We start from the raw sequence: 14847 nt of genomic DNA, 5'->3' as shown, positions 1-14847 counted from the left end.
CCATTTATCTGGAGAGTGCCATGCTCTCGCGCTAGCGCCGAACTTAAAGTTTTGTTGCCTTAACTTTTAGTTACCACACACTGTTTGCCGAATACACTAACTTCATGGTGTCTATCAATCGATTCTTCCGAAAGGGCAGAAACGTTCGCGCAGGGCCAAATAGGTTTTCTGATGTCAAATTGAAATCAAGTTTTGCTAACCTCTGGCTTGAGCAGTCTGACCTTACAAAGTTGTTGTCTGCGATAGTTTTGTTGTTAGTTTCTTTTGGCCGGCAGTTCATCGGGAGGGCGAACATATTGAATGTCGCCTGATTACAAGTTTTGTTAAAGGTCTCAGAATGACACCGGGATGGAAAAATATATCTCACGTGAGGCTGACAACAATCGTTTCTTACTTTTTCGTACATTTTCGTGAACTTATCAAGCGTTTTTTCAGCCGGATCCGTCAGGGGATAAGAACTCAAGAGCGCACGCACGGTGGAGTTTGCAGGTAGCTACGGCTGTCACGCTTTCGCAGACCCCCGGTGACTGGTTTGAGTACAATCATAGGTGAGTGAAAATGACCATTTGAACAGCGATTTTGCCTTAAAAACATCGATGTTCACCCGCTGCGATGACTCAGTGGCAGTGAGGGTCTATAATCGAATCCCGGTCACGGCGACGATATTTTCATGGAACGAAGAGTGCAAACACCCGCATGCTCTGCGTTGTCCGTGCACGCTAACAAAACCCACGACGCATAAACAAGAAGTACTGCAATGATTTCTGATATCTTATCGGGTGCGTAGAGTTATGGGTAGCCTCGCGTTGTCATGAGTGAGGAAAGGTTAGGTCAGATTTTTGTGATGGAGACTAGAGAGCCTCACCGAATTCATATTACAGAAAGTCTACATTAATTTCTGAAAAGTTTTAAAGTAAGCTTCGAAATTCGATCGTCTCATCAAAAGATAGTGCATCGATCAGGGAAGCCCCTTGACAGTACCAGAAGTAAGTTCCAGCTGTGACTTTGCCAGCAAAGGGAGCAGTTTCTAACTTATTGTTCAGAGGAGAAGTTGTGTAGTGACGGTACACGAGTCGCCGTTTTGTTTGAGGCTTGAAGTGATGAACCCATGTTTCACCATCTGGGACAAAATATCACCATCTGGGACAAAATATGGCCACTGTCCGCCTTATAATGAGCGAGCAGTTCGGCAAATGCATTTGTTATGTTCCTCTGTTAGCCTTAGAAGAACCGAGCTGGCGCAAACTTTCAAATAACCCAACCACTGCAAACAGGTGGCAGCACCACCAACAGGGATTTCAAATTGTTCGGGAAGTTTGATTGCAATTTGTCCATGACTGAATAAGAGCGTAGGCACGTTGCAAAGTAGCAGGCATCACAGCAGTACGGTCCTATCAGCCGAGCGGGAGATCCGACAGCCTTCCTTGTCCTGGTTCGGATCACGAGACACGCTTCCGCCAACGACTCACCGTGCTTTTATTCACTGTCAGGGTTTTGCAGGCACTCTGTAAGTGCTTGTAAATATATTTTATCGTCTCCTTTCTCGTTAAAAGAAGTAAACTCCCATCTGTCTGTTTCGAACGTAGCTCAGTTACAGGCGCAAATTTGAAGCCTGGTCACAGCGCTGCGCTTATTGGAAGTTATTGAAATTTCAACATTTCACGCTAGAACGTTAATGATCACTCGTACAAAATTTCACACGTTTTCAGCTAAATCGAAAGAGAAAGAGCATTCATTATTAATTTACGGCCTATCGTGTATAGGTTTCCAGTTTCGAGTAGTTTCTGTACGCCTGCCGAATTGCAGAAAAATAAACTGCACCCCATTACTCACATATTACTCACATATTACCATTGCTTAGCATATTTTACTGCCTTCAATGTTTATTGTTTGTATGGTAATTTATGTCGTTCTAAGTAAACCTCATTTCATTGTTGACTTCCCAGTAAAAGGATCATCCATGCCTTCTGTCTCGTCGGCTCCACGGAATGCAAATCTTAGGACCTCACTTTAAACATTAGGAACGTCAATTGTGTTCGGCCATAGCGCCAGCCGGAGGTACTCAGGATCAACTAGTTTCGTTTTGCTCAGATATCGATACTGAAGAGAACTAGGGGGAGAGTACGATAACGTGGCAGAATTTAGCCAATAATTTCATTTTTTTTCCATTTCTCTTCCAACCAAGAAAAATTTCACTGTAATATTTGCTAACGTCCTGATACAGCACTCAGCACGTATGAAAAGATCAGCTGAAGATACAGCAAAATTTATGATATTGCTAAGTTCAAAGTTACGCATTCTGCCGATATCCCCTAGCAAAATATATACTGCAGCGATCGCAATGAGACGTGCTTCCAAAATTGATCATTTAATCTCTCTTGCAATGATTTACATGAAGTTGGCTCCAGGCGAACGTACACTTCCTTTGTCGGGCTATACGCATGAGATAAGCATTCGAGAAAAAGCCACCTGTTTTCTTTGTTGACACTTAAACCACTAGGCTTTCTGTACAGCTTGCATACGGGAAAGGTCTCCATTTCCTTCATCTGCAACTTTTTTTCCGGCTTTAGACTGAAAGGTGTTGCCCTTTCACTTCGTCCATGTCGAATACTGGTGCAATTCACAGTACCAGAACATGAACTGTGCTGCGATGTTGTAAGGCTAGCCTTTTAAAAAATTGCCCTGCTGCCAAAATTTGCTGCACAAATAACTCTTCTTTCTAGGAATAAATAGTGCCCGGCCTGGGCTGCAAAAACACATTTAGAGGCTCCTAGTCTTAATATGCACTAATTTAATTTATTTTTTCCTGAAGAGCGTCTTTAAGGACACTAAATCTTTTGGCAGCACCAACATTCCTTGATGCTCTCCAGCCCTTTTCTTATCTTTATTTTCAGTGAATCTACAATTACTGTTTCTTCCATATATAAGTTCGGATGATGCTCGGATTTAATGAACCAAGGGTAAAGCTTTGGAACAAGCAATAAAGCCAACCTAGAAGACAGCTTGCCGATTCCAGCCGCACGTGCAACTTGTTGTAACAATCAGAAGCGCAAGCAGTGGCTAATTGTCTCTTCGCACCCGCAGTTCTCACTTACAAGAGAGTCTGCCATAGCGACTAAGTGAGATTAGTAATTTGTAAATGTCACTCCCAGCCACCGGCGACGCAAGAGCGTAGCATCGCAGCTGGAGAGGCCGGGCGGGGGATTGAGTTGAAGCAAAGGGTGGAGGCGGTGTAAACGGCATGCCGAGTTTCGAGAGGTAGACCATGATGCTGATGCCTTGTTTTGTCCAAGCAGTCTCAGATGCCTTTCTGCGTCGGCTCTTGTCAGTGGTATCTAGCCAATGGTCGATCGAACTGCAGCATCAGCTTCGACGTTTCCAGCAATGCCAATGTGTCCTAGTAGTCACTGGATGATGATGTCATGACCGTCTCCAAGTGCCTTCTGTACTAGATGCTTTATCTTAGCTACTAGTTGCTGGTGGTTGTCATGATACAAAGCAGAAAGGAGAAATTGTAGGACACCTTTTGAATCGCAGAACACAACCAATTTATGCGGGGGTTGTGGACCGATGTACTGCACATCCGCGTGCAGAGCGGCCAATTGTGACCTGGCAGGAGACTGTCCGATGCGAAATTAGTTGGCTGGAGCTGGATTGCCTAGTAGAAATGATCACGCCGGAAGCTGAACTGAGACCCAGCCGTCTGTGTATACATGAGCGAGGTCACTACACTGGGCGTGGAGTAGGGAGAGTGTCCACTCTGTAAGGGCAGGCGTCGGTTGAGACGATTTCTTTGATATCTCGGGAATTTTAAGGTGCACACATGGCCCCACAGACCCCATAGCGCAGAGGAAGGCCGCGCCGCCTGAGTGAACTGTGATGTGGTGGATGACTGGCGGGATAATATTATCTTTGAGAACGCAGTGTGCGGTCTCTGTACCGGTACTGACACAAGGTGATGCTGGGGAGTCCTTGTTAGTTGACGTATGTGAGTCCGCAGTGTGTCAAGGACTATAAGCGTCGAAACTTGGTAGTTCTTGGCGATAGCAATGGTTGCAATTGTTGATGCTCTGCGATGGAGCCTCAGCCATGTGCGAAGAGCCAGACCTTGTAACGCCTGGACGGCACGGAAATTTGTCTTCAGAGTGCTCGAAAGCACGATTGTACTGTTTCGCAAAAATAAAAAAGGGCTCTGTACAGCTTCACTATTGACTGAACCGACGAGCCGCATGGTGTTCCGCCATGAAAAATGAGGAACAACACCATCTGGCTATGAATTGTTATAAAGGCTGATTATCTTTCCTCTTGCGCTGTAGCCAAGGTGGCATAGAGCATCTTATGTGATGCCGTCTGGCCCTGGTGAAGACGAATGCTTACTTTCCGCAAGGGCCGCATCGAGATCCTCGCGGAGAAAAAATGGCATCCACCGCTGATTCCCGTGATTGAGGACCAGAACGCTGGGATCTCGAAGTCATTGCGCCGCAATTACCCAGCAGAGATCAGTTGCTACTTCATACTAGTGACGGTCTTGGTTTGCAGCCGACGCATAAAAAGGTTGTCTTTGTTGTGGGAGCGTTCGAAGCCCCAACACCGTCCGCCAAATGAGGGACATAGGCTTTCGAAGACCCACAAACTGACAGAAGGACGCCCAGCGCTGGTCCGGGAGCATGTACATTCGTTGCTTAATGATCTGCAAACGTCGCACCTCTCTGAGATCCCGTTTGTACTTGGTCTGTCTGTAGCGTCTGTCTGCACCGCGCCTGATAGCACGTAGGCAGTCTAATTCTATATCAAATTTAGTGCATATTTTAGCTGGCGTGAGGCGCCTCTAGCAGGCTTCATTGCAGTTGCTATGGTGTCCTGTAATTTTACAGTACAATAAGGGTCAAAAGTAATGTCAGGCATGGCAGGAAAATGAAAGGAAGGGAAATCAAGAAGGTTTTAACTAGTCCCTGGGGTAAACTAGAGCTTAAGGTTCAATTTAAAACGTCTGCAACGCCTTGCCGCGCGATTGGATGGTTATCATCGTCGAAACGTGTTTGCGTATCTCTCGAGTTAGGATTGATGCATTTCCACCATTGATGGAGTTTGTACCTAGCATACTGGGTAAAGAAGATAAAAAAATTGAATGAGTGGCTTTGAGAACTTGGAGGTTATCAAAGTTTTCAAGTTCCGGATATTTTTGCCCTGCGTTCGGATTCTTAGATCGTATAGTGGAACGAAAAAGCCTTTTTTATTGTTAAGGTGCTTTTGTGTATTATTGAATTGCGGCGATGTAAAACGAATGGTTACGGTAATTGTAGGAGTATAACTTTTATTGAGGCTGTGGAATTTATTTTTGAAGGGTGCCCAGTTAGAGTCGAAAGGGTTTTGTTCAACGTGAATTAGAAGCCAGCCGCAGAAACTGTCGAGTTCTTGGTTAATACTATTGTAATCGCCTTTATCGTAAAATGTGATTGTTTTGGCTACTTTCTTTCGTTCGGGCAGGTGGCTGAAAAATGTGGCGTGGATTACTGATTACCAGGAACCACCAATAAGAAAGTAAAGATAGGGTTTCTGGGTGCGACATCAGCATCAGATAAAGTATGCTAGATGATTGAACAGTTTGCCTTGTTGGAGAGGATATCAGCTGGGTTAAAGCGGAGGTTTCACATGTGCTGATAGAATTGCACTAAGGGGAACTTCATAATGTCTCAGACGGGTTATACCAATCTACTGCAGGCAAGTTAAAGCCACCCAGTATTAAAATAGTAGCATGCGCATGTTTCGTGGTTACCATGTGAAGGGTGCTTTGAAATATAGGGATGAAGGAAGCTTCTCTATGGAGGGGACGATAACAAGCGCAGATTACGGTGGGAGGAAATGAGGCGTTAGAGCACGTATATAATAATCATATAGGCCACCCCACGTTTAAGCTTTAGCATTGAAGGTTACAGAAGACCCGTCTCCTCGTTTGCCTATGCGGCCGCCGCGACAAGAATCGTAGTTTGGAAATATAGCCAGCACTTCGTTGTTGCATATGGATTCATTTAGCCAGGTTTCCGTTAGTATGACAGTGTTGCGTTCAGTTGCGTCAATGACACTAGCCAATACATCACGTTTTTGTAGAAGGCTTATGATGTTAATGTCAGGAAACGAAAGTTAGATGGAAATCTCTTAATTTTGTTGACAAGCCCATAGCTGCGGGGTACGAGCTGCTGTACCGCGTGATGAAATATATATGCTGGCATTTCCAATAGTCCTCTTTTTTTTTATAGAGAGTGAATTTTTCTTTCTGGCTCTTTGCACATTAGATAAGGTTCTTAAGGGCAAGATGAGTGTTGGGAAAACAGTATTCAGAGCGGCTATAGTTTATTCCCTTTAATTTCTTTGCGTGAGTATTGACTCGCATCGTTTTCGTGTGCGTGTGTGTGTGGAGGGGGGGAGGTGGAAGTTCATTTATTGATTGGCCGATAAAGATTGCTCGGGAGGAACAACCTGGATATCCCAAGTCGTACCGGTGACTGTTTTGAACCAGACAATGGGCGGGGCAGCGGCGCAGCCCTTAACAGCTGCACAACTGTACCGGCGCCAGGATTGGTGTGGAGACTCCCAGTGATCGATGAATGTAAAGTAGAGATTGACCAGTTCCTCATATATGGGCATTTACCCATTATTAGTATTCGAACAACGGAACCGAAATGAAAATCTAATTCGCCTCTGGCCAAACTACGCAAAGCGACCACCATTTTTTTTCGGTGATCTAGATCGCTTAGCTCTCTGTTTGCTTATACTCAGGAAGTATAATCTATTTTTTGTGTACGATGGTTTTCCCATGTGCTTTATTTATTTGCATATGTTGAGAAAGGTCAAGGTCCTACAGCTGCGTCCGCAGAAAGCCAGCAAAGCCGGCGGGGTTCATTTCTTATTGTATCCAACAACACTACCAGTGAAACGCCAAAGTACAAATTTTGCGTTCTCCAGCTCTTTCTCACTTTCAAGAAGTGTCATTTTGCTTGCTCCTTGCTGAATTTCACAATCCGCTCAGTGATGCAAAAAACATCACAAGTTTTCTGACTGACAAATGTTTTCTGCTCCGAAGTAATGAACGCAAAGATAAAACATATTAAGGTGCTTCTGCCAGCGAGTAAAGTTCAGAGTTTCTATTTCAATTATTTGGTACCTTTATGGTCACTCTAGCTAATTCTGGGCGTTTTCGACGCGATCGCCAGAGAAAGAGGCAGACTTCTTTCGAGCACACTGGAGGGCAGGCGTAATCGCGTGTGCCCCTGGCGCACGACTTGGCCCTAGTCTTCGGTGACCTTAGCCACTGTACGTGCGTCGACAGAACCTTCTGTAAAATCTTTACGGCTTTAAGGGAGAGACGTCCGACTCCCAGTTGGCTCTATGGGAATTTCGTTAGAAAAAAATTCACTGTTTTATAACCCAGAGCGATTGCTAGCTTTTTTTCGCTTTAAGGTCAGGCTTCGCCGAGCGAAGTAGGCAAGCTTCGGCTCATGGTTAGCTATTAATGCTATCCATGAACGCAGTCTGCTTCTGCAGCTGAGTTGTGAATGTTAATTGAGCTTTGACAGCTGGAAGTAAAAGGTTTGTTGCTTTTATCAGTGCGTGTTTTCTGTATCGTTGTCCTTGTTTAAAGTTTAAATGTTAAGTTTTAAGGGCTGCCTGCTGCAAGTTTTAACCGAAACGAGTGAAATTCGAAGGAAAGGATAGAAGCTGTATTTTCCTGCTCAGAAGTGAGATGTTTAAAAAAGTGCCTGAAGAAAAGGATTAACACATACATGAGCGTATTGTTAGCAGTGAGCACTTCTTCCCTAACTTAGAGAAACTGAGTCAAGGCAGCACACTCTTCGCCGATTATGATCATCATCACCTCCATCATCCTGACTACGGCGACTGCAGGACAAAAGCTTTCCCTGATCCCTCCATTCTGCTTTTCCTGTGCAAACACGAGTCATATTTTCCCGTAAATTCCGGATCTCATCCGCCCGCGTGCTTTTCTGTCGTCCTCTGCTACGATTCCTTCCTGTTGAAATTAAATCCGTTAATCTTTAGGACAATCGGTTATCATGCTTTTGTATTAGATTCCCTGCCCATACCGATGTCTGCTTCTTGCTTTCGACTATGAAGTGATTATCTCACGTTTGTCCCCTGTCCCACTCGTATATCCTGTTCTCTCTTATACTCCTGCCATTTTCCTTCCTACAATGTAAACAAGAATCAACCCAAATGTGAATTCAAATGAATGGCGTGACCCTTTAAACACCACATGCGGAAACAGTTATTCCATCAATATAGAGCAAAATTAGAATAAATGCCCTATTTTACTTCATGTATTTATGAAGACGCACAAAGGAGGATTCTCCTCTTTTTAAGTTCCATTTCAAATTGAATTTTTTTTTGGTCCCTGTGCTTCTGTATCTACATGGGTGGAAAATGAACACCATATTGCGCCGTCCGCACCGACAATTGTGTTCTCGCCTGCTTGCGCACAGTCGAGAAATAATGACAGCATGGAGTTTCTTACTATTACCTAGAGGGAAAGCTGGCGCCCCGTCTATGGGAGTTTGCGTGGAGCCCCTCAGGACCACTTCAGCCACCGTGGGCGCTCAAAGCATCATGGGCGGTGAGCTACCGACTGCAGAACCACAACTTTTGGCCAAAAAATAATAGAAAACTAGAGACTGCTCGATAAACAGGAATGCGCTAACATTCAATATCCTGTTGTAAATTAGAACAAACGACAGAAAAGCATGTAAATGCCAAGTTTGCCAAAGATAAGGGATGGCTAGCTCTCCTAGTGGCCAAGTATTGTACACTACAAACACTAATTTTTGTGCTTAACAGGCGCACTTTTTCAAGTAAATATGTTTAAAAAAATGTTGTGGCTTAAACACTTTAAGAGATTTTTCTTAATGGCATTTCAGAGAAGAGAAACCTTTTGTTGGTATCGTGTGCTGTTGCGTTTTTTCTACTACGCCGTTCGCACACTACGTTCGCGCCAAAGTCGTCTGCGCGCGGTACGCGCCATTTGACGGCTCTTCTCTGAAGCAGCACGTATGCGCACACACGCGGAGAACAACGTTTATGGAATAAAATGACTTAGTGGTGCCACTCTGTGTTCCCGAAAATATCGAACTGTCCCGCTCACCGTAGCTCAAATAGCTCACCGGCCCATGATGCTTTGAGCGTCCATGGTGGCTGAAGTGCAGCGCCACCAGCTTTCCCTCTGGATAGTAGTAAGAAACTCTATGGATGGCGATGTTTGACGCCCTCTTGGTTGCCATCGTCTCTGCATCGCCGCTCACTTCTGCTGGTTCGTGGGCACTTGTTGCGGTGCAAGATGTCGGCTTGTTACCGTTTTCCGCTAGAGTAAGCTGCATTTAAGTAATCCTACGAAGGCTACAGCACTTTCGAACCATACCTGATCGTCCTTTGTTAGAGTCGCCATCCTGTAAGAGCCGCCACTTAGCCCTCGTTCTCACAGCACAACTTTGTTCAGTGTGATTTGAGCGGCGCATTGAAGCAGACTGTAGAGTGTTGCATCATCGACCATCTTACCACTGGCTGACCTCTCCTCCTTTTCCTCTGATTAAAATTCTTTTCTCACTCTCTCTCTATGCAACTGCGACATAACAGAGTTTCAACGCTGAGCTACTGATTGAGCTGAGGCATCTACATTTTCGTTCGTTCATGCTAAAGACTATCTCTAAAGAATTCCGTGCCCTAGCAGATTACGTTAGGAGGAGTTCTCATTTCAAACTTATTCTGTTCCGGTTTTTAGTCAGTTACAGGGCGGCACATGACAGCCAAAACAACTTTAGTCCTCTTTTCAGGCCCGAAATATTTATTCTAGTGTTACATCGCATTATCCGCGATAACAGGCAACTGGACGAGTTCGCCAAGCATAAGCAGACGACAAGTACACGACTCCTCCCTCGTGCGCCTACGCCGCCGCTGGGCTTGCAGACGGCGAAAAGAACGCGTGACGCGCTGTGACGTCAAAAATGCGCAGTTGCCCAAGCTGGTTTGCCGGCTGTCCCACTGATCTCCACTAGGGGAGCTGGATGCCGCATTGGGCACCCGAAAGTGAAGCCACCGGAAGTAAACGGCCTTGTCCCGGAAGTCAGCCTTTGGCAGTGCATGAAATCGGACCTCAGCACGGTTTTTCAGTTCCAGTTTTGTTTTCCCACTTAGCATTTCGTCTTTTCGCCGTTCTCGTCTTTTTCCATGACAATTCCTACCTTTTGCGCCGCCAACTGAGCGAGGAAACCAGCGAAGTCTTCGGGAAGGACGTTTCAAAAATAAGGTCCCATTGCATTTCAATGGGGCGACACTAGCAGACGACAGGACGTCGCTACACATAGCAAGTATGGAGCCTCGTCTACTCGGCTCGGTGTCGTCTCGTTTGCCTAGCTTCGCCAACTCTGCTCTCTACTGCGATGCTTGTTCCCACGCTCAAGCCCAAGTTATGCTATTAATGGGGGATAAATATAAGAAAGAATAGGTTGAAACATTCACCAGGCAGCTTACTTTGCAGCGACCATTTTACCGAATTATATTTCGACCGAACCGAGGCGAGGGCTAGGCTACTATCTTGTGAGGTGTCGACAGTGTTCGGTTGGTTCACATTAGCGCCTCCAAAAGGTATGGTACTGCTTTTTCGACGGAGCGTGTCATGTACTGTTTCGTGTTGTTGCAAGTTAAGCCTGAATGGTCTTTAATTCGTGGTGCTTGGTGCAGTTGACTTCTAACAGCGCTTCTCACGCGCACTGCACCATTCGCCTTTCTTGTCAGTCGTTCCTCTCGCGCTGTGCCTTTTCTTTGCTGCACGAAAATTCGGTTTTAAGGTGACCTAGCCTCATCATCATTCCACTACTTCTCCTTTACGCTCGGAATACAAGAACCAGGCAAGAACATAGTGTTTAATGCACGTACCCCTTTGCCGAGGCAGGGTGAGACCTGCATGCCTGTTTTCTTCGCTTTCGCAGAAATTACAGGGTTCTGCACACAATGCTCACATTTCTCGCGTTCAGCTTGCTTGTTTCTTTCATATAACAGCAGACATCACACGAAAACAACGCAAGAAACTGAGAACGAAAGGGCGGAAGACACGACTTTTTGCATTGAAATACACAGCAGACACCCGACTTCCGGGACAAGCGGTCCAACTTCCGGTGGCTTCACTCGCGCTCGTCTCGGAAAGCGGGAATGCGGCATCCAGCCACCTAGTGGAGATCAGTGGGCTGTCCCTGCAGCTCCTTATTTCTATCCGCCGCTAGCACTGTTCAAAGTATGAGCCAGAATGAAGACGAATAAGCATGACACTATTTTTATGTTTCATTTCTGGGGATAGCAAAAAGTTTACACCGCTCTGCTCTTAAATACATTCCTATTATAAGAGAGTAAATAAAATACTCCTTATTAATGGAGTAAATAAAACCTCCTTTTGGGTGTGCTCTACAGGAGAAAGAATATGCACCCTAGTAAGCGCTTTTTATTCAGTGTGTATCGCTCACTGCGTTGTCTGCAATTAAAGTTCAACAGTTTTTCTCCACTTTCAGGTTTCGCTGCAATAGGCGGATACCGGTAAGATGCAGCTAGTATATATACTATTCTGTAGAGAGGTAGTGGCAAGCTCCCATTTATGGTATATAAGTACATGCCAAATGCACTACTGCGTATTCTTATTCTAATTGTTGTGACTCTGTCGTGGTCTGGATCTGCGGTCAGTGCGTGCCCTAAGTACATATATCCCCTTACTTTTTTCAACGATTAACTGTCTGTCGTGACCTGCTGTTCTGTTTCGAGTCTTTTGAACATAAGTTTTGTGCATAATAACTTTTCGACCAACTATTCTGCTTTGCCTCAATAGGTCGTTAATTATGGTTTCCAAATCGTCAACTGAGTTACTTGGCAAGGCAATGTCACCAGCGAATCGCAGATTACTTAGATATTCTCTGTTAACCATTGTTCAAGGCTGTGTCTGAGTCTGATCTATAAAAGACCTTCATAAACTCCAAACGCGCGGTGAATAGTGCGGGAGACATCGTGTCTCTCTGCCCAACACCCGTCCTTATTGCGATTTTGTCGCTTACAGTATGGAGGAATATGGTGGTTGTCCACCCGCTATAAATACCTTCGGTGATGCCTACCTTCACGCCAGAGTACAATGCGATAGCTTCTTGTCAACCGCTCATTAGTGGTATAGGAGTAGCGAGCACGGCTAGCGACCCAAAGCATAGCAATGCCACCTCGCTGCTTTTCTAGTTACATCACCATTGTTTCAACCTATGCCGCTTTTGTGACACGAGCAAGCAACGTCGAATCATTGGTCGATATACTTACTTCAGATTACACATATTTTATAAGCTTTCGGCCATTTTTCATTATGACGAAATTTTAGTGTTGAGACCTGCACCATCTTTAATTTTTGCCTATTATAAGGCTCAATTAAAATAACTGCCGCCTTCTTGTTATTGCTGTAGAATTTTTTTATATTGTCAACTATATCCGCATTGTTCAGAAATCCGAGACATACTTCTAGTAGATGTAAGCTCTTTAGACATGTATAATCTTTATCAGCCCCCCAACTTTATTAAGCTCTATAACTTGTCGTTTAATGTCTCCCCCCTCCCCCCTCCTCATACTCGAGAGCATTGCTTCGCTTACCTCAGAAGTCGAGGATAGATATATACAAAACCACTGCATACTAATTGTGGTTACATTAATCATCAGAAGGGTACGGACTGCGGAGAACGGCTGCGCCTGTTCTCCGCAGTACAATGGGCTGTACTTTTAATCAACTTATTTCCGATTGCACGTGTATATAGAAGCTTCAGGCTATTTTCACATTATGACAGAATTTAGATGCATAGGCCGGCACCACCTTTACTTTGTAGCTTTCATAAAGCCTAGTTACGATAACTGCCATCTTTTTGTTATTGCTTTAGAATTTTTCCATGCTGCCAGCTATATCCTCACTGATCAAAAATCGAAGACCTACTTCTCGCCTGCCCGCTAATTCACAATAGCATTTTAAATGTAAGCCTTTTAGTAATGCATTGGCTTTATCTGTTCTCCTAGCTTCATTAAGCACTATAACATCTCGTTTAATACCCTCCTGTTACTCAAAGAGCACTGCTTGTCTTAACTAGGAAGTTGAGAATAGATATCTACAAAACCAGTGCATAATAATTATGATTACATTAATTGTCAGAAGGGTACGGACTGCGGAGAACAACTGTGCACGTCAAGATTATTTTTCAAAAGATTTGTGAGAAATCCGTTTTAGCAAGCGAGCAGTCTCAGCTGCCCTTTAAAGCATTCCAGCAGGAGTGCATTAATACTGATGTTTGCTTTTGGTCGTTAACCTCGGCACTTCTTGCGTGTTCGTATCGGCAGTTGAAACTATTCGAGTCTCAGTCGCTTTGGGACGTTAAACCCCATAAACCAAACCAAACCATCCTTTTTGACCTTAGCTTTGTTCAATGGCATTAGACAGCATATATATACTTGCGCTGCTTGCTTGCACTTCTACAGAAAAATAAGATGGTAAGTTCGTCTGCTCTCGTTTGCTTCGCTTTGATGGGGTTCTTTAAAAGTGCCGTAGCTGCGCTTCTATGGTAGGAATCACAGGCAAGGAAGCTCTATGAAACTGCCGTTCACATAATGTTTTATGCTTTATTTGCCTTCTGGGTAAGAAGAAAATTTTGGTAGCCTTAGCTCCTAGGTAACCACCCACCTGTGACTAGTGTGTGGCAGTATATGGAGAGTAGCTTTAGCGATAGCGGCTTCTACTCTATGCTAGAAAACGAAATTCGAGGGGCGTTCAATAGTCTTACTTTGGGGTTTGGTATTAGCTTTTAGAAAGTTGAATTCATGGGTTGAGAAGTAGATTCGAATAAGACACGGCTTCTTGAAAACCTTCAGGGCGCACACGATGAATTCTACATTGGTTAGTTAAGGCTGTGGAATGTCATACACAACGGGTGCCAAAAATCAGAAGTAAAGAAATGTTCGGCAACCTGGGGGAAAAAAAATACGCGATTGTAAGATACTGCATGCTGTAAATAAGTACATTCGTCACGGCCAAACGCTCACGACGTCATTTTTGTTCCATGACAGAACTGCAATTATAGTTGCATAAGCGAGCAAGGCAGATATAGATATAATATAAATCGAATTATTTTACACGTCTTATATAAAATCCATTTTTGCGTAGAACTGTACTTACAATGCTGATAATATGAAAAATAACGCGCGCACACGATAGCACATATGGGAGACATATTACTCCATTAAATTCAGAAAGCGGCTGTTCAATATTCCTTATCGTAGTGCTCTCACTGTTGGAAGTGCGAATACGGAAGACCAGCGTGAAGTTTTGGTAACATACCCTGTAAAAAAAGCGTAAAAATTTATTAACACACGGGGTAAAAAAAGCTGATTATCATTTATTAATTGCTGAAACATCGCTGTACCCGTAGGTGAACATTTTTGACTTATAAACGTTAGGTATGAGTCGCCGGAACATACAAAAAAGTGCGTACGCCGGTTTCTAAAGAGATAACTTTCCTTTCGACCCGCCGTGGTAGCTTAGTGGTTTTACCGTTCAGCTCATCGTTCCAAGGCCGCCAGTTCGATCCCTATGGCACTGGCCACATTTCGATGGAGGAGACATACGAAAACGCATGTCTACTGTGCAATGCCAGTGCAAGTAAAGAACCCCAGTTGGTCGAAGTTATCCAGGGTCCAATAATACGGCATCCCTGATAGCGTGCGTAGCTGTAGGATGTTAAACCTTATGAGCCATTCAACGGACAATATATTCGATCAGTAGTGCTG

The 14847-nt window shown here is 44.5% G+C and overlaps 1 protein-coding gene across 1 annotated transcript in view; it reads left to right on the top strand.

The window, feature by feature from the left end:
• The first annotated feature begins 414 nt into the window (after positions 1–414).
• The window catches only part of LOC149362487 (evasin P546-like), a 47937-nt gene continuing 33504 nt past the window's right edge, over positions 415–14847 (top strand). Inside the window, exon 1 of the mRNA XM_089568312.1 lies at positions 415–548. The gene's annotated coding sequence lies outside the window, so the exon portion shown is untranslated. The remainder of the gene's footprint in view (positions 549–14847) is intronic.

Source organism: Amblyomma mixtum, chromosome 2 (genome assembly GCF_055824585.1).
Source record: "Amblyomma mixtum isolate Tamu chromosome 2, ASM5582458v1, whole genome shotgun sequence".
NCBI lineage: Eukaryota > Metazoa > Arthropoda > Arachnida > Ixodida > Ixodidae > Amblyomma > Amblyomma mixtum.
Note: the sequence above shows the minus strand (reverse complement) of the source record. Positions and strands in the feature narration are given on the sequence as shown.